At 47.8% G+C, this 18,603-nt stretch overlaps 1 long non-coding RNA gene across 1 annotated transcript; it reads left to right on the forward strand.

Annotated features, from left to right (window-relative positions):
* The first annotated feature begins 1,429 nt into the window (after positions 1-1,429).
* LOC140387762 (uncharacterized) lies at positions 1,430-17,105 on the forward strand. Its single transcript, XR_011934006.1, has 3 exons — positions 1,430-1,542; positions 7,610-7,712; positions 16,130-17,105. It is a non-coding gene; the product is annotated as an uncharacterized lncRNA (long non-coding RNA).
* Positions 17,106-18,603: the final 1,498 nt, after the last annotated feature.

An 18,603-nucleotide genomic window follows, 5' to 3' on the forward strand; every position in this document is an offset into this window, starting at 1 on the left:
AGCTGGCTTGTAATGCTTCACAAGACCAGCAACGCGGGTTCAATTCCCGTGCCGGCCTCCCCCAACAGGGGTCGGAATGTGGCGACTAGGGGCTTTTCACAGTAACTTTGTTGAGGCCTACTCGTGACAATAAGCGATTATTATTATTAATTCAATCATTGGCAGACACATGACATCAAGTGAATAGGTTTCTTTTTATTGATGTTTGCAAACAGAATACCGTTTGAGGTAAGTAAGGCTGGGGGGGGGGGGGGGCGCAGGCTACGCTCAATTCAAAGTACGGGTGCGTTAGTGAAGCTACTCGAGAGCCGCGACGGCCGGCATCCCAAGCCGTTGGTTGGGGTCTACGGTCGCTTGGACCACTGGGAGCATGGAAAACACTTACCCGGGAGGCCGCTAGCTCGTGTGGCACACCAGGCCGCTAATGCAGCACCCAGCTGAATTGTTACAGTAAGTTCCTTCACTCATTTAAAACAATTAGAATCATAGAATTGACAGTGCAGAAGGAGGTCGTTCGGCCCATCGAGTCTGCACCGGCTCTTGGTAAGAGCACCCCACCCAAGCCCACGCCCCCACTCTCTCCCCGCAACCCAGTAACCCCCACCTAATCTTTTGGACACCAAGGGGCAACTTAGCGCGGCCAATCCACCTAACCCGCACACATTTGGATTAAAATTTGTGCGTCGCGGCTTCAAAGAAATATCAGTTTTTCGGACAGCTCCAGCTTTCGCGGAGAGCCAGATTCGAGACACCGTCCCGGGATGAGACACTTCTTAAACCCACCTCTTTGACCAGGCCATCTTCCCTAATACCTCTTTGTTTATTCAATACCCCAGGGAAGCACTCTGAAATGGTTCATTATGTGAAACGGCACCATATAAATATAAGTTGTTGTTGTTGGTTCGTGTTTTGAATCATTAGTGCCTGTGTTTTGGTGTGAGCTAAGGAGTTAAATAATGGATCTACAATTAGATATCGTCTGAGGGATGAGGGAGCACGGGCAGAGATAAAATGCCCCCTAAAGTGCCATCAACACAAGGGGCGAATGCTGATGGGTGAACTGTTTTGCGTTTTTTGTTGTCCAGATCAGGGACAAGTCTTACATTTATTTTCGCAATTTTGGAGATAGCTTAATAAGCAGAGGGTGGCAGGATACCTAAGCGCCGCTGAATGCGCATCCTGTGGCAGATGGGAACAACAGGACACTCCACGTGTTGCGGACGACCGCAGGTACAGTCAGTGTTGTCAGCTGGAGGAGCTCACACACAACCATCTGACTCCGTGGCGAGGCGGAATCCCGCTGGGCAGCAGCTGACACCGGCGGACACCCACACACAAACTTTCAAACTTTGCACAGATGCTCGTGGTTGATTACTGGAGGCAGAGCCCCCCCCCCCCCCCCCCCCTCTCACATCGCGGAGGGCCTCAGCGCTGGGCGGCGGCGATGCACCTACGATCATTCTGTGACCACAGCAGCTCTATCGGAGGGGCTGGTGTGAGATCATTAGAGCACATCAGGAGCAGACAATGGGTTGCTGGCAGGTCAGTGGCTGTAAAGATCCAGGGTGGGGAATGTATTGTGCTGCCTTCGATTTCCCAACCACAATGCTGTAAATAATGCAGCTGTGGAGCGCCGGCATTTAACAGAAGTTAGACGGAGTGTCATTTTAAAGGAGGGTTGTTGCCCAGCAACTGCTCGCTGACTCTTCAGCAGGTTCAACGTCGACTGCTTTCTCCAGCAGAATATTCAAATCAAACAGGTTTCTTTATCTGACTCACACTCAGGCAAAGCTCACACTAGGGCAAGGTTCACACTCAGGCAAAGCTCACACCAGGGTAAGGTTCACACTCAGACAAAGCTCACACTAGGGTAAGGTTCACACTCAGACACAGTTCACACCAGGCTACGGTTCACACTCAGACACAGTTCACACTAGGGTAAGGTTCACACTCGACACAGTTCACACTAGGGTAAGGTTCACACTCAGACACAACTCACACCAGGGTAACGTTCACACTCAGACACAGTTTACACTAGGGCAAGGTTCACACTGAGACACAGTTCACGCTAGTGTAAGGTTCACACTCAGACACAGTTCACACTGGTGTAAGGTTCACACTCAGACACAGTTCACACCAGGGTAAGATTCACACTAACACAATCTCACACTAGGGTAAGGTTTGTTCTCAGGCACAGCTCACACCAGGGTAAGGTTCACACTCAGGCACAGTTCACACCAGGTTATGGTTCACACTCAGACACAGTTCATACTAGGGTAAGGTTTGCACTCAGCCAATGTTCACACTAGTGTAAGGTTCACACTCAGACACAGCTCACACTAGGCTAAGGTTCACACTCAGACACAGTTCACACTAGGGTAAGGTTCACACTCAGACACAGTTCACACTAGGGTAAGGTTCACACTCGGACACAGCTCACACCAGGGTAAGGTTCACACTCAGAAACAGTTCACACTAGGGAAAGGATCACACTCAGAAACAGTTCAAACTAGGGTAAGTTTCACACTCAGACACAGTTCATACGAGTGTAAAGTTCACACTCAGACACAGTTCACGCTAGTGTAAGGTTCACACTCAGATGCAGCACACACTAGGATAAGGTTCACACTCAGACACAGTAAGCACGAACGTAAAGTTCACACTCAGACACAGTTCACGCGAGGGAAAACCTCACACTCAGACACAGTTTGCACTAGTGGGGGGTTCCCACTCAGACACAGCACACACTAGAGTAAGGTTCACACTCAGACACAGTTTGCACTAGGGAAAGGTTCACACTCAGACGCAATTCATGCGAGTGAAAGGTTCACACTCAGACACAGTTCACACTAGTCTAAGGTTCACACTCAGATGCAGCACACACTAGGATAAGGTTCACACTCAGACACAGTAAGCAGTAGCGTAAAGTTCACACTCAGAAACAGTTCACGCGAGGGGAAACCTCACACTCAGACACAGTTTGCACTAGTGTAAGGTTCGCACTCAGACACAGCATACACTAGGATAAGATTCAAACTCAGACACAGTTTGCACTCGTATAAGGTTCACACTCAGACACAGCACACACTGGGGTAAGGTTCACACTCAAACACAGCACACACTAGGGTAAGGTTCACACTCAGACACAGTTCGCACTAGGGAAAAGGTTCACACTCAGACACATTTACACTACAGTAAGGTCACTCTCAGACACTTTTTGCACTAGTGTGAGGTTCACACTCAGACACAGCTCACACTAGGATCAGATTCAAACACAGACGCAGTTTGCACTCGTGTAAGGTTCACACTCAGGCACAGCTCACACTAGGGTAAGTTTCACACTCAAACACAGCACACACTAGGGTAAGGTTCACACTCAGACACAGTTTGCACTAGGGAAAGGTTCACACTCAGACCCATTTCACACTAGGGTAAGGTTCACACTAACTCACATTTCACACCAGCGCAAGGTTCACACTCAGAAACTGTCCGCACTAGGGGAAGGATCACACTCAGAAACAGTTCACACTAGGGTAAGTTTCACACTCAGACACAGTTTATACGAGTGTAAAGTTCACACTCAGACACAGTTCACACTAGTGTAAGGTTCACACTCAGATGCAGAGCACACTAGGATAAGGTTCACACTCAGACACAGTAAGCACTAGCGTAAAGTTCACACTCAGACACAGTTCACGCGAGGGAAAACCTCACACTCAGACAGTTTGCACTAGTGCAGGGTTCACACTCAGACACAGCACGCTCTCGAGTAAGGTTCACACTCAGACACAGTTTGCACTAGGGAAAGGTTCACACTCAGACACAATTCATACGAGTGAAAGGTTCACACCCAGACACAGTTTGTACTAGTGTAAGGTTCGCAGTCAGACACAGCACACACTAGGATACGATTCAAACTCAGACACAGTTTGCACTCGTATAAGGTTCACACTCAGACACAGCACACACTGGGGTAAAGTTCACACTCAAACACAGCACACACTAGGGTAAGGTTCACACTCGACATAGTTCACACTAGGGAAAAGGTTAACACTCAGACACATTTACACTACAGTAAGGTCACTCTCAGACACAGTTTGCACTAGTGTAAGGTTCACACTCAGATACAGCTCACACTAGGATAAAGTTGACAGTCAGACACAGTTCACACCAGTGTAAGGTTCTCACTCAGACACAGTTCACACTAAGGTAAGTTTCACACTCAGACACAGTTCATATGAGGGTAAAGTTCACACTCACATGCAGTTCACACTAGGGTAAGGTTCACACTCAGACACAGTTCACACCAGTGCAAGGTTCACACTCAGAAACAGTTCACACTAGGATAAGGTTCACATTCACAGTTCACACAAGGGCAAGTTCACACTCAGACACAGCACACACTAGGATATGATGCACAGTCAGGCATAGTTTGCACTAGTGTAAGATTCACACCCAGACACAGCTCACACTAGGACCACGTTCACACTCAAATGCAGCACAGACTAGTGTAAGGTTCACTCTCAGACACCATTTGCACGAGGGAAAGGTTTGTACTCAGGCACATTTCACACTAGGGTAAAGTTCACACTCAGGCACAGTTCACACTAGGGTAAGATTCACACTCAGACATAGTTCACATTAGAGTAAGGTTCACACTCAGACACAGCACACGCCACAATAAGGTTCACACTGAGACACAGCTCACACTAGGACAAAGTTCACACTCAAATGCAGCACACACTAGGGTAAGGTTCACTCTCAGACACCATTTGCACTAGGGTAAGGTTCACACTCAAACACAGCACACACTAGGGTAAGGTTCATACTCAGACAGTTTGCACTAGGGAAAGGTTCACACTCAGACCCATTTCACACTAGGGTAAGGTTCACACTAAGGCACAGTTCACACCAGTGCAAGGTTCACACTCAGAAACAGTTCACACTAGGGAAAGGTTCACACTCAGAAACAGTTCACACTAGGGTACGTTTCACACTCTGACACAGTTCATACGAGGGTAAAGTTCACACTCAGGCACAGTTCACACTAGTATAAGGTTCACACACAGGTGCAGCACACACTAGGATAAGGTTCACACTCAGACACAGTTTGCACTAGTGTAAGGTTCACACTTAGACACAGCTCACACTAGGATAAGATTGACACTCAGACACAGTTCACACCAGGGAAAGGTTCACACTCAGACACAGCACACACTAGGGTACAATGCACACTCAGGCATAGTTTGCACTAGTGTAAGATTCACACCCTGACACAGCTCACACTAGGACAAAGTTCACACTCAAACACAGCACACACTAGGGTAAGGTTCACTCTCAGACACCATTTGCACTAGGGAAAGGTTTGTACTCAGACACATTTCACACTAGGGTAAGGTTCACACTCAGGCACAGTTCACTCTAGGGCAAGGTTCACACTCAGACATAGTTCACACTAGGGTACGTTTCACACTCAGACACAGTTTGCACTAGTGTAAGGTTCACACTCAGACACAGCACACACCAGAGTAAGGTTCATACTCAGACACAGCACATGCCACGATAAAGTTCACACTGAGACACATTTCACACTAGGATAAGTTTGACACTGAGACACAGCACACACTGGGATAAGATTAACACTCATACACAGTTTGCGGTAGTGTAAGGTTCACACTCAGACACAGCACACACTGGGGTAAGGTTCACACTCAAACACAGCACACACTAGGGTAAGGTTCACACTCAGACCCAGTTTGCACTCGGGAAAGGTTCACACTCAGGCCCATTTCACACTAGGGTAAGGTTCACACTAAGACACAGTTCACACCAGTGCAAGGTTCACACTCAGAAACAGTTCACTCTAGGGAAAGGATCACACTCAGAAACAGTTCACACTAGGGTAAGTTTCACATTCAGACACAGTTCATACGAGGGTAAAGTACACACTCAGACACAGTTCACCCTCATGTAAGGTTCACACACTGATGCAGCACACACTAGGATAAGGTTCACACTCAGACACAGTTTGCACTAGTGTAAGGTTCTCACTTAGACACAGCTCACACTCGGATACGATTGGCACTCAGACACAGTTCACGCCAGGGTAAGGTTCACACTCAGACACAGCATACACTAGGATAAGGTTCACACTCAGACATAGTTCACACTAGGGTAAGGTTCACACTCAGACACAGTTCACATCAGGGTAAGGTTCACACTCAGACACAGCGCACAACAGGGTAAGGTCCACACTTGGTTAGGAAGGTTAACATTAGTGATCACATTGGGAGAAAGTTCATACTGGGGGAGTATTCACACTGGGGAGGATTCACAATGGGCAAACGTCAACTCGGTTACATCTCCCATTAGGATACATAGTTCACATTTTGCTACAATTCACTTTATGATTTTGAGCCACACAAGGTACAGCTCCACATGCACTGTATGCCTTCCAGTATCTCTCCCTCAACTGTAAATCAGATACTGGTATTCAGAGGTTATGCATTCTAACCCGTGAAATCCAAGCACTCAAAAGGCCATCCAGCAATGGTCTTGAACAACGTTTGGCGATGCAGAGCTGCAAATGATTTCACCTTTGTGTGTGTGTGTGTGTGTGTGCGTGTGAGCATGTGAGCGAGTGAGCGTGTGAGCGAGTGAGCGTGTGTGCGTGTGTGTGTGAGTGTGCGTGTGTTTGTGTGTGTGAGTGAGAGTGTGTGTGTGTGCAAGGGAGTTAGTGTGTGTGTGTGTTTGTATGTGTAAGTGTGAATTGTAAGTGTGAATCCTCCCCCTCAGCTCAAACTTCACCTTCCCGAGCGTCACAAATTCCAGCAGGTCCCCCCGCCACGCTGAGGCGCAGGTCGGAGAAGCTGACCTCTACCCCAGCAAGACCCGCCTCCGGGCAATCAGCGAGGCGAAGGCTAAGACACCTGCCCCCGCACCCGGCTGCAGCTCGGGCCGGTCCGACACCCCCAATATGGCTTCTCGGGGACCTGATTCGAGTCTCACGTGCACCACCCCCGAGATGACCTCAAAGACCTCCCTCCAATACCCCTCCAGATTCGGGCAGGACCAAAACATGTGAACTTGGTTTGCGGGGCTCCTCCCTCACCGCTCACTCACATCCTCCACCCTCTCAAAGAGTCGGCTCATCTCACCCTCGTGAGGTGCGCCCTATATACTACCTTCAAGTGTATCAGCCCCAACCTCACGCACGAGGTTGAGGCGTTTACCCTCCCGAGCACCTCACACCACAGAGCGTCTTCCAAACCTTCCCCAACTCCAGAGCTGCATCTTTCCAATGAGACATTAAACTGAGGCCCAATATTTCTGCTTGGGTGGGATTAAATGAACCATCGGAACAATTTCGAAGACACAGTGGGAGTCATCTCTGCCTGATTGTTATCCCTCAGGCAACATCACAAAAGACAGATTATCCAGTCATTATCACGCTGCTGCGTGTGGGATCTTGCTGTGTATAAATTGGTTGCTGCGTTTCCTACATTACAACACTTCAAAAAGACACTTCAACGGTTGTGTGTCAAGCTCATTCAGACCTCTGGTGGTCATGGAAAGCCCTATGCAAATGAAAATCTTTCTTTGTCCACAGCTCATCGGACTCAAGGTGAACTCTCGTGGGTCTCCTGCTCCCTTGTCCTGGCTGGGCATGGGAGCTCCTGGTTTTTGTGGCCCAGTTCCACAACAGGAAAGTGGTTTGTTGACTGCTTAATTTATTTTATTTCTCTTTGATGTGCCGATGGTTCAGTGCACGTGACCAGTGTCACAACGAGCAGGTTGATAAGATTAGTATATTCTGTGACTGTAGCTTTAAATTTAGAATAAATGAAGGAGCTTGTGTGCCTTATTCTGAAATTTGCCTGACAATAAGACTGGGTGATTAGAGATCCAAGGAAGGCTGAGACGGTTTTGTTGGTAAGAAGGTGCAAGGTAGTTATGCTTGAAGACAAGAGCAGCCTGCTCTGAGTTGGTGATGAGCAGACTTTGAGTTTCCAAAATCCCAGAAAGGTGTTGTTGGTCAGTGTTACGGACGCCTGGTCAGCCCTCAACAATGGCAAAGAGAATGAACCAGGCGTGTAACTTTTAAAAGTTTTACGATGATGCAGAAAGATTGATTCGTTCAATGATAACGAGAATGATAATATATGAAATAGTATTTGGTTACTTGATAAACAAACTTTATTACAACAAAACAAAAGAAGACAATACTTAAACTCTTAAACTTCAACTCCAACACTATGAGATTACATGCAGTTTCTTAACCTTAACATAATCAGTTCCCATTAAACATCACTCTAAAAAACACACAGCTCTCTTTCCATTTACATAGACTGGCAAAGATGATTTACAAAGCAATTCTCTGCTGTAAGTCAAGTACCCGTAGAATTTTGGAACAACTTCCTTCATTACGTGGGCAGCATGGTAGCACAGTGGTTAGCATTGTGGCTTCACAGCGCCAGGGTCCCAGGTTCGATTCCCTGCTGGGTCACTGTCTGTGCGGAGTCTGCATGTTCTCCCCATGTCTGCGTGGGTTTCCTCCAGGTGCTCCGGTTTCTGCCCACAGTCCAAAGACGTGCAGGTTAGGTGGATTGACCATGCTAAATTGCCTTTAGTGTCCAAAAAGGTTAAGAGGGGTTATTGGGTTAGGGGGATAGGGTGGAAGTTAGGGCTTAAGGGGGTCGGTGCAGACTCGATGGGCCAAATGGCCTCCTTCTGCACTGTATGTTCCATGTTCTATGTTCTAATGCTACATTACCTCTCTGGGTGACCTCCACAGCCCTTTGCTGGCCCGGATTCTCCAATCCCGCGGCCAAGTTCTGACGCCGGCGTGAAAAGCAGCGCCAACCGCTCCGGCGTCAACAGTCCCCGATAATCAGGAATGCTCCCCTTCCTCGGGGGCTAGGTCGGCGCAAGTTCGCGCATTCGCACTACGGCCGGCATGATTCCGCGCATGCGCGCTACGGCCGGCGTGTTTCCGCATATGCGCGTGTGTTCCCGCCTCCGTGCCGGCCCCCAAGCAATATGGCAGAGTCCTACAGGGGCCCAGCGAGGAGGAACATAGGCCCGACGGAACCAGACCGCCCGCCAATCAGTAGGCTCCGATCGCGGGCCAGGCCATCAAAGAGGCCCCCTCCCGGGGTCAGATCCCTCCCCGCTCCCCCTTGAGGACGGCCCCCGCAGGCACACCTTCCAGGTCCCTTTGAGTGGGACCTGAGTAACCCACGCCGCCGGGACACGGCCAATCCCGGAGGCCACTCGGGGCCCGGAGGATCGCGGGGGGGCGCTTTCAATGGCCCCCGACCGGCGCGGCGGCAATCCCACGGGCGCCCGAGAATTGGCACCGGAGAATCGGTAAGCCAGTGTTGGGGCGGCGTGCCGCGATTCTCGGGTCCCCCTGGGGATTATCCGACCCGGCGTGGGGTCGGAGAATCCCGGCCGCTGTCTTTGCCTGTTCAAAATTGATTCTCTCTCTCTCCAAACTTCAGCTCTTCAAACAATGTTCTCCTCTGGCATATCCGGACTGGAACTTACCAACTGTAATTGGGCTGCTTGATTGCCCACCCCTGTTTACACAAATGACCAGGCTTATGCCATTCATATGCAACTCCCTTCCATTGACGGACAAATGGGTCATCAGACCCTGTCATAGGATTAGCTGGCCATGCAGGGATGTCCCGAATGGCAATGGATCTCAGGTGAACCATCTTATTCATAGAATTCATAGAATTTATAGTGCAGAAGGAGGCCATTCGGCCCTTCGAGTCTGCACCGGCTCTTGGCAAGAGCACCCTACCCAACGTCAACTCCTCCACCCTATCCCCAGAACCCAGTAACCCCACCCAACACTAAGGGCAATTTTGGACACTAAGGGCAATTTATCATGGCCAATCCACCTACCCTGCACATCTTTGGACTGTGGGAGGAAGCCGGAGCACCCGGAGGAAACCCACGCACACACGGGGAGAACGTGCAGACTCCGCACAGACAGTGACCCAGCCGGGAATCGAACCTGGCACCCTGGAGCTGTGAAGCAATTGTGCTATCCACAATGCTACCATGCTGCCCACTTATGCATTCATTAATGTGTTTAAGTCTGAATGGAACCATGTGATTCATCCAGGTATGGGCTTATCCCTTTGATTCCAGGCTAACAGTACTTTTCTTCAGTCTATTTAACCCTTAAATTGCCTGCTACCCCTTGAACCCCATTCCTGGATCAAGTTCCTAATATATCCCGATCATGGCAAACAGATTGTAAACTGTTGTTGTGCTCTAAACCTGAACTGGCCACTTATTTCTACCATGCAAAGGCCTGGGATAAAAGATAGCTAATTAGCATTTCTACCTGAATGCATGGTTAATGTGGTTCACATTCCCAAGGAGAAGAGAGCAGAGGAAGACATTTTTGAGATCAGGTTAAAACTTCCCTACAAATCAGATCAGTGACTATCACAGACAGATAGCAGAGGTTCTATGGGGTCAGGAGGTAGAAAAGGCTGCTTGATTCTGTGAGCTACCACAGTCAGATGTAGGAGGATGTCGGACTCTGGGCAAAGAGGCGCACATTCTGTGGATTTTGGACTATTTGTTCTGTCATTACCAGGGGGATGATGCTTTACTGCCGGTGGTAGATTGAAGGAACTCTCCGCAAACTGAGTCACTCAAATTAATTACTCTGTGAAGCAAGGATATGGGAACCCATTGTAAACTGGATCAACCATGAACCATTAGCCACCAGACCATAAGACATAGGAACAGAAGTAGGCTATTCAGCCCATTGCGTCTGCTCTGCCATTCAATGAGAGCATTACTGATTGAAATGTTATTCTTCAACTCCACTTTCTCGCCTTAACAACATAACCCTTCATTCCCTGATTAAAACTCTGTCTGTCTCAGCCTTGAACATACTTAATGACCCAACCTCGACAGCTCTCTGCGGTAAAGAATTCCACAGATTCACTACCCTCTGAGAGAAGAAATTCCTCCTTATCTCTGATTTAAATGGGTGACTCCTTACTCTGAGACTCTGCCCTCTGGCCCCAGATTCTCCCACAAGGGGAAACAACCTCTCAGCATCGGTCCTGTCAAACCCCCTGAGAATCCAATATGTCTCAATAAGGTCGCCTCTCATTCTTCTAAACGCCAATGAGTCCAACCTACTCAACCCGTCCTCATAAGAAAATCCCTCCCTATCTGGGATCAATGTATTGAACCTTCTCCAGACTGCCTCCAATGCCAGTATAGCTTTCCTTAGATAAGGGAACCAGAACTGCTCACAGTATTCCAGATATAGTCTAACTGGTACCTTGTATAGTTTCAGCAAGACTTCCCTATTTTTATACTCCAGTCCATTTGAAATGAAAGCCATTTGCCTTCCCAATGACCTGCTGAACTTGCGTGTTAGCTTTTAGTGATTTATACACGAGGACCCCCAAAACCCCTCTTGTGCTGCAGCTTTCTGCAGTCTCTCTCCATTTAAATAATATTCAGCTCCTTTATTCTTCCTACCAAAGTGCATAACTTCACATTTCCCTCCCGGAGTGTAATTCCGTGTCAAGTGTAATGTGCGTTAAATATGAAAGTGCAATGTCCCTCTCTGTAGTTTTAAGTATTAAGTTGCCAATGAAAAGGAAATAGTGTTCAGTCAATAGTGTTTTTAGTCTTCTTTACAGTAAAGGTTCTAAGACGTGAAACCTTGACATGTCATTCCTTCAGCTGGTGGTTGGAAGTTTGAATCACTTTTTAAAGCTTATCGGTCTCGTGGATTATGAAACCAGCTTTGCTTGGCCAAGGCAGCGGAGGCACAGATTTCGGAAACAGAGGAAGCTTCACGAGCTAATTGCTTGGCAGTTGTGGTTGAGAGTCAAGTGCAGCTTAGCAAGAACAGTAAGACAATGTGAGGAGGCCTGTTTATGCGAAAGGAAACTGTCACCGCCAAGTGAGTCATTCACGACCCTGCGTGCAGTTTCGCTCTCTGCAAAGATACAATGTTTTAAAACTTACCATTGCTTTTCCCAATACGGGAGCCCAGCTATAAATAGAAATTTGTCCCAATTTTAGCTCATAACCATTATTGTGCCGTGCTTTGGATGTGTGAAAGGGTGTAGATTGGCAGTGAGAAAGATGGAACTGGAATTTATTAATAATAATCTTTATTGACACAGGTAGACTTACATTAACACTGCAATGAAGTCAGTGGGTTGGCCCTGCTGCCTCACGGCGCCGAGGTCCCAGGTTCGATCCCAGCTCTGGGTCACTGTCCGTGCAGAGTTTGCACATTCTCCCCGTGTTTGTGTGGGTTTCGCCCCCACAACCCAAAGATGTGCAGGCTAGGTGGATTGGCCTCGCTAAATTGCCCCTTAATTAGAAAAAATGAATTGGGTACACTAAATTAAAAAAAAAAACACTGCAATGAAGTCACTGTGAAAATCCCCGAGTCGCCACATTCCGGCGCCTGTTCGGGTACGCGGCGGGAGAATTCAGAATGTCCAAGTTACCTAACAGCACGTCTTTCGGGACTTGTGGGAGGAAACCGGAGCACCCAGAGGAAACCCACGCAGACACGAGGAGAACGTGCAGACTCCGCACAGACCGTGACCCAAGCCGGGAATCGAACCTGGGACACTGTCGCTGTGAAGCAACAGTGCTAACCACTGTACTACCGTGCTGGCGAGTGGGGAGTGAGAAGCGGCCGGAAAATAACGGAGGGGAAGGAAGGCCACGGTGCAGGTACACGTCTTCAGTCAGGCGATGGAGCAGAGCCCAGCCTTTCGGCTAAGATCAGGCCAGTTTGGATCTTTTGTGTCTCTCTTTTGGACCCATGAATTGGATTCAATTTGAATTGGTTTTTGGAGCAAGCAATGAGATGGATTAAGGGTTTGTCCTGTGCACTCTGCTTTGTAACTTTAAGAACGGGTAAAATATTTTTAAAATATGGAGCAGAATAACATCCCATTCTCTGATTGATGTCTGCTCCGATGGGATACAGGGTGATGTGGCGAACTGGATAAAAAGTTGGTTGAGTGACAGGAAATAAAGGATAATGGTCAATGGATGCTCTTGCGAATGGAAAGGTGTTTCAAGTAGTGTTCCACAGGGCTCAGTGTTGGGACCCTTACTATTTGTGTCATATTTTAAGGATTTGGACATGAAGGTGGGGGAAATTATGGGGAAATTTGCAGACGACACAAAGTGGACAGTGGACTTAGTGGACAGTGTAGAGGATAAATCCCAAAGGGTTGTCAATCTGTGGAATTCGCTACCCCAGAGTGCGGTGGATGCTGGGAGTGTGAGTACATTTAAGGAGGAGTTAGACAGATTTTTAATTGGTAATGGGTTGAAGGTTGATGGAGAACGGACAGGCCGGTGGAGTTAAGGCCAGGATGAGATCAGCCATGATCGAATGGCGGAGCAGACTCGATCAGCCAAATGGCCTAATTCTGATCCTATACTCTTATGAACTTATGAACTTAGTATAATCATAATCTCCAGAGCGATATAGATGGGTTGGTGGAGTGTGTGGTAAAGTGGCAGATGGATTTTAACACAGAGAAGTGTGAGGTCATGCATTTAGGGAGGTCAAACAGTTATAGGGAGCACACAATACGCAGGTCCTTGAAGGCAGCAGTTCAAGTAGACAGGGCTGTAAAGAAGGCATACGGAATGCTCTCCTTCACTTTGTAAGGTTCCTTCTTGCTGACTCCCTTATTTCCCCTTTCTTTATTTTTTTCCGGTATCATTTTGATCCATGGACACTGAATGGACACATGTCTTTAAGTCACGCAGCAGAGAGAATGAGGAATTGAAAAAGTTGCAACATAGTATATGGTGCGAGTTTTGAGCAGCAGAACTCAGACTTTGTGGCACCCGAGAGATGGGGTGCAACTCGGTTCGATTGGTTGGCTGGTGGCCAATGAGTTGGGGAAAAGGCCGTATTCTGCCCGGCAACAGGTGGTGATTGGATCCTACCTCAGTGGGATGATTTCCAGAGACCTAAGGAAAGCAGATTTGGCTCTTGGACACTCAAGGAAGAAGGAGCTATGAGTGCGTGTTCCCCCACTCTGTCTCTCACCCGAATGAATTAATCTACAGTTAAAACCATCACAGACTGAAAACAGAGACCTCGACCTGAGAGCCTGGTTTGAAGGAAGGTCTGCCTCAAGACAACCATCTGAAACAAAGACTCTTTATCCTTTTATTAATTTCACCCCCTTCTTCCCCTCTGTGTTTGTTTGTCTTGTGTGTGTGAGTGTAGAGGGTGGGGGCAAGTTAAAGTGGGGCATTAGGAATTAAATAATAGTTAACCAGTTGTACTTGCTGCATATTTCATTATAGTCCTTGTTATAAATTAACAGTAATTGTGTTTAAAATTACCAACCTAGTGACTGTAATTATTGGGCAGCTAAGGGCCAAAGATTTCGGGTATTTTTCTAAGAATTATTGGTTAGTTCAATTGTGTTGCGATTCCGGGTCAAGAGGGACTGGAATTGACCACACCCCGAGCCTAAGGTATCGTAACAATTGGCAGAGGTATAGAATATAAACTGGAGTATTGTGTGCAGTTCTGGTCGCCACATGACAGGAAGGACGCTATAGCTCTGGAGAGAGTGCAGAGGAGGTTTATAAGAATATTGCCAGGGGTAGAAAAGTGTGGCTACGAGGAGAGATTGGATAGGTTGGGGTTAGTTTCCTTGGCACGAAGAAGGCTGAAATTGAGCTGGACAGAATTATGAGGGGAAGAGATAGGGTGGACAGGATAAAATTGTTTCCCTTGGTGGAGAATTCGAGAACCAGGGGACACAGATTCGCGATAAGTGGCAGAAGGTGCAGAGGGGACATGAGGAAGAAGGTTTTTTATGCAGAGGGTAGTGGGAGTCTGGAATTCTCTGCCCGAGTTGCTGGAGGAGATAGAGGGATGGATTCTTCCGCCCCGCCTGCCGCAAGACCGCCACGGGCGAGATGCCGACAGTGGAGAAATCCATTGACCTCGGGCGAGATTCTCCGATTGCAGACAGAGAGTCCCGCCCAGAGACTCTAAACTCTTTTAGAAAGTACCTGGGTCGGCACCTTCAGTGCTGGAAGTTACAGGGCTAAGGGCCGGGTACAGGAAGGTTTGATTAGAATGGGCACCGGGGTGTCCTCAGGCTGGCATGGACAAGATGGGCCGAACGGCGAGGCCAACATTGCCCATCCCTAATTGCCCTTGAGAAGGTGGTGGTGAGCTGCCTTTTTGAACCGCTGCAGTCCCTGCGGTGTAGGTACACCCACTGTGCTGTTGGGGAGAGAGTCCCAGGATTTGTGACCCAGCGACAGTGTAGGAAGTGCCGATATATTTCCAGGCAGGATGGTGCGTGACCTCGAGTGGAATTTCCAGGTGGTGGCATTCCCAGGTATCTGCTGCCCTTGCCCTTCTAGGTGGTAGAGGTCCTGGTTTTGGAAGGTGCTGTCGAAGGAACCTTGGTGCGTTCCTGCAGTGCATCCTTGTAGATGGCACACACGGCTGTCACTGAGTGTCAGTGGTGGAGGGAGTGAATGTTTGTGGAAGGGGAGCCACTCAAGCGGGGCTGCTTTGTCCTGGATGGTGTCGAGCTTCTTGAGTGTTGTTGGAGCTGCACTCATCCAGGCAAGTGGAGATTATTCCATCACACTCCTAACCTATGCCTTATCCTTGTCAAGTCAGACAAGCAGCTTGGATTGGTGGGGTCTTGCTACTCAGTCAAGGTGCATTGGGTGTTGATCAGCTTGCCATGCCTTTCAAAGAAGGGATGGTTATATTTTTATAGTGCCTTTCACAAACTCAGTACATCCCAAAGTGCTTCATAGTCAATAAAGTATCTTTTCATGGGTAGTCACTATTGTATTGTTGGAAATGTGAATCAATTTACAAACAGCAAGGTTCCACAAACAGCAATGTGATGTGACCTGGTCATCTTGTTTTTAGTGATGTTGGTTAAGGGATCAATATGACCAGAATCCCAAGGAGAACTCACCTGTTCTTTAAATTGAACCAAGGGGTTTGTTACAGCCACCCGAGAGGACATACTGGACTTTGTTTTAAAATTTCATCTTACCGGTGACACCTCTGACAGTGCAACATCACCCTGTCTTTCAGAGACATTGTAAACATGCTGCACCATTCGAAGAGTGGGATCAGAGAATGGATCCATCATTGAGGTTACTCCGTCACATGGTCACTGTGCCGTCCAATCAGTTTTTCCAATCTTTCTTTGGGAATTGGAGCCTCCGTGTGAGACAATCAACTACTAAAGCAAGGCACCGGTCCGGCCATAAACCACCTCTCATGAATCCCGGCAACTACTTATCTTCAATCGCCAAACAGCTCAGATTGGATGCCGCACTAATGAAAGAAAAACTCTGAAAACCTGACTTCAGACAAGACCTGGGAGTTTTTAAAAATGGATTCTCAAGTCCAAAGATTGCTGAGGATGTGCAGTCAGTCACTGGCTCAATTACTGGGGTATGATACTCTGAGAGACAATGGAACCACCCTGTTTTGAGACAAGGTACTTGTATAGAAACTAATTGCCATCTCCTGTGGAGACAATGGGTTATAAGGGGAGGTGAGTATCATCTCATCAAGATGTAATGTCGAGATGGATTTGTGTATTTTGCATTGCAGAAATATACAAGGACTGGATATAAAAGCTTGCTGAAAAGCTACTCCAAGTGTGTGTGTGTGTACCAGAACCAGGAGTATTAGGGAAGTGTGACCCAGAAGCAAAAAAAAAAACAGCCAGCAGTAGCATCTCTGCAAAATCCATTTGGAGGTATATCTGTGTAACTCTCTGTGATTGTTGAAGTAAACCGAGTCAGCAAGGACTACGGCCGAAACAGAAACAAGGAAGTTACTTCACCAAACTTCAGAACACCAGAATCTCAAAACCGACTATTCGCCTGCTGAGGCCAGCACGACTGGAGTCTCGACTCAGAACAGCTGCATTGCTTGATCACCCATTCGTCATGAGTAAAGGACTGTTTTGTGTACCTTTTTTTCACTTGCTTCATTTGGAATCAATTCTCACGTTTAATCTATATGAATGTTTCTACATGTGTTTCATCATTCTCTAATAAACCCACTCTATCCGAAGAAAGCCTGGTTAAATTGGTTCCTTTTAATATTGGGACTGAGAAAAGGGAGGGATTTTATTTAGATTAACCTTTTGGGACCAGTATTGTATAAAGAAAGGGAGCCAGTTCATTCCTTCTCACCCGGGGCATAACTATATGGGGGTGCCCAGCCAGACAGTAACAGTTTGAGGGATCACATCCGGGGTAACAAATTTGGGGAAACTCAACTGTGGATTGGTCGGAACCAGGGCGATTCCCACCGAGGAAGACAATGGGACCAGGAATGTAACAAATAACATTGACACAAAGGCTCAACATGGAACAATTAAAAACCAGAAATGCCTGATGTCTTTGTCAATTCTATACACTTATTATTAACCTAGCAAAGTGACTTCCGCATCACATGGGCATAACTTTGAAACCATGTACCTTGCACATGAGGAAATATCACACAGGGTGTCCCCAAATAGGTAATAGGGAAACGGGACCTGGTGTAGGTTAAGACATGGGGAGCAGGGCTTTGGACAAGCTCAAGTCTGCAGAGGGTAGAATGTGGGAGAGCAGTCAGGGATGTACTGGAATAGTTGAGTCCAGAGGTGACGAAGGCGTGAATGAAGGTTTGAGCAGCAGATGAATTGAAAGAAGGTGAAGCTGGACGAAGTGACGGACTCATGGAACCCCTGGGCATTACCCCGATCAGGTTACCCAGGCCCCGTGATCGCATTCATCTTCACTCAGCCCGCAGCTCCTGCTACACATACGCACAGAAAAAAAGGTGCAAAGGAGATCTTCAGTCGTTCGTTAGTGATCGTTCCTCTCACATGGGTGAACGTTGGTGTCACAATGATTGATGGGGCAGAAGTTGGAAGGATTTAAGTTTCTCCGCACATCCCAGAAGACAAAGGAGTCAAAGAGTGGGCAAGATAAAAATGCAGCACATGCTACACCGGACAACACCAGCTGCATATAAATTTGTCTTGATTGGTTAGCCTTTCATTTACAATAGTGCTGAAGCTTAAATCCTCTGTCTTCTGATTTGGATACTTCAGAGCTCCATCTTGACTTAGTTTACTGCATTCTGACCCCGAGACCAAAGTGCTGTGGGATTACGAGCTGCAGGACTTGCGGGCATGTTGGTTTTGCACTGTCAGAGGCCCTGTCCCTCAGATAATGTATACAGTACCCTTAGTGGTCGTAGGACACTCCACAGTCATTTACAGCCACCGAAGTACTTCGGCTGTAATAAAGGAAACACATAGTTACGCACAGCAAGACTCCACAATGGCATAAACTGAGGCTCCTAGGTAATCTGTTTGAAGTGATGATGGTTGAGGAATTCATATCGGCGAAGCTTACCCCTGAGAAATCCCCTATTCTCCCTAAAATACTGGCTGTGGAATCGTGGGCGGGATCTCCGACCCCCCCCCCGCCGTGAATCCCGCCCCCGCCTGCTGCCGAATTCTCCGGCGCCGGGGTTTTGGCGGGGGCGGGAATCGC

This window comes from Scyliorhinus torazame, chromosome 13, assembly GCF_047496885.1.
Source record: "Scyliorhinus torazame isolate Kashiwa2021f chromosome 13, sScyTor2.1, whole genome shotgun sequence".
Lineage (NCBI taxonomy): Eukaryota > Metazoa > Chordata > Chondrichthyes > Carcharhiniformes > Scyliorhinidae > Scyliorhinus > Scyliorhinus torazame.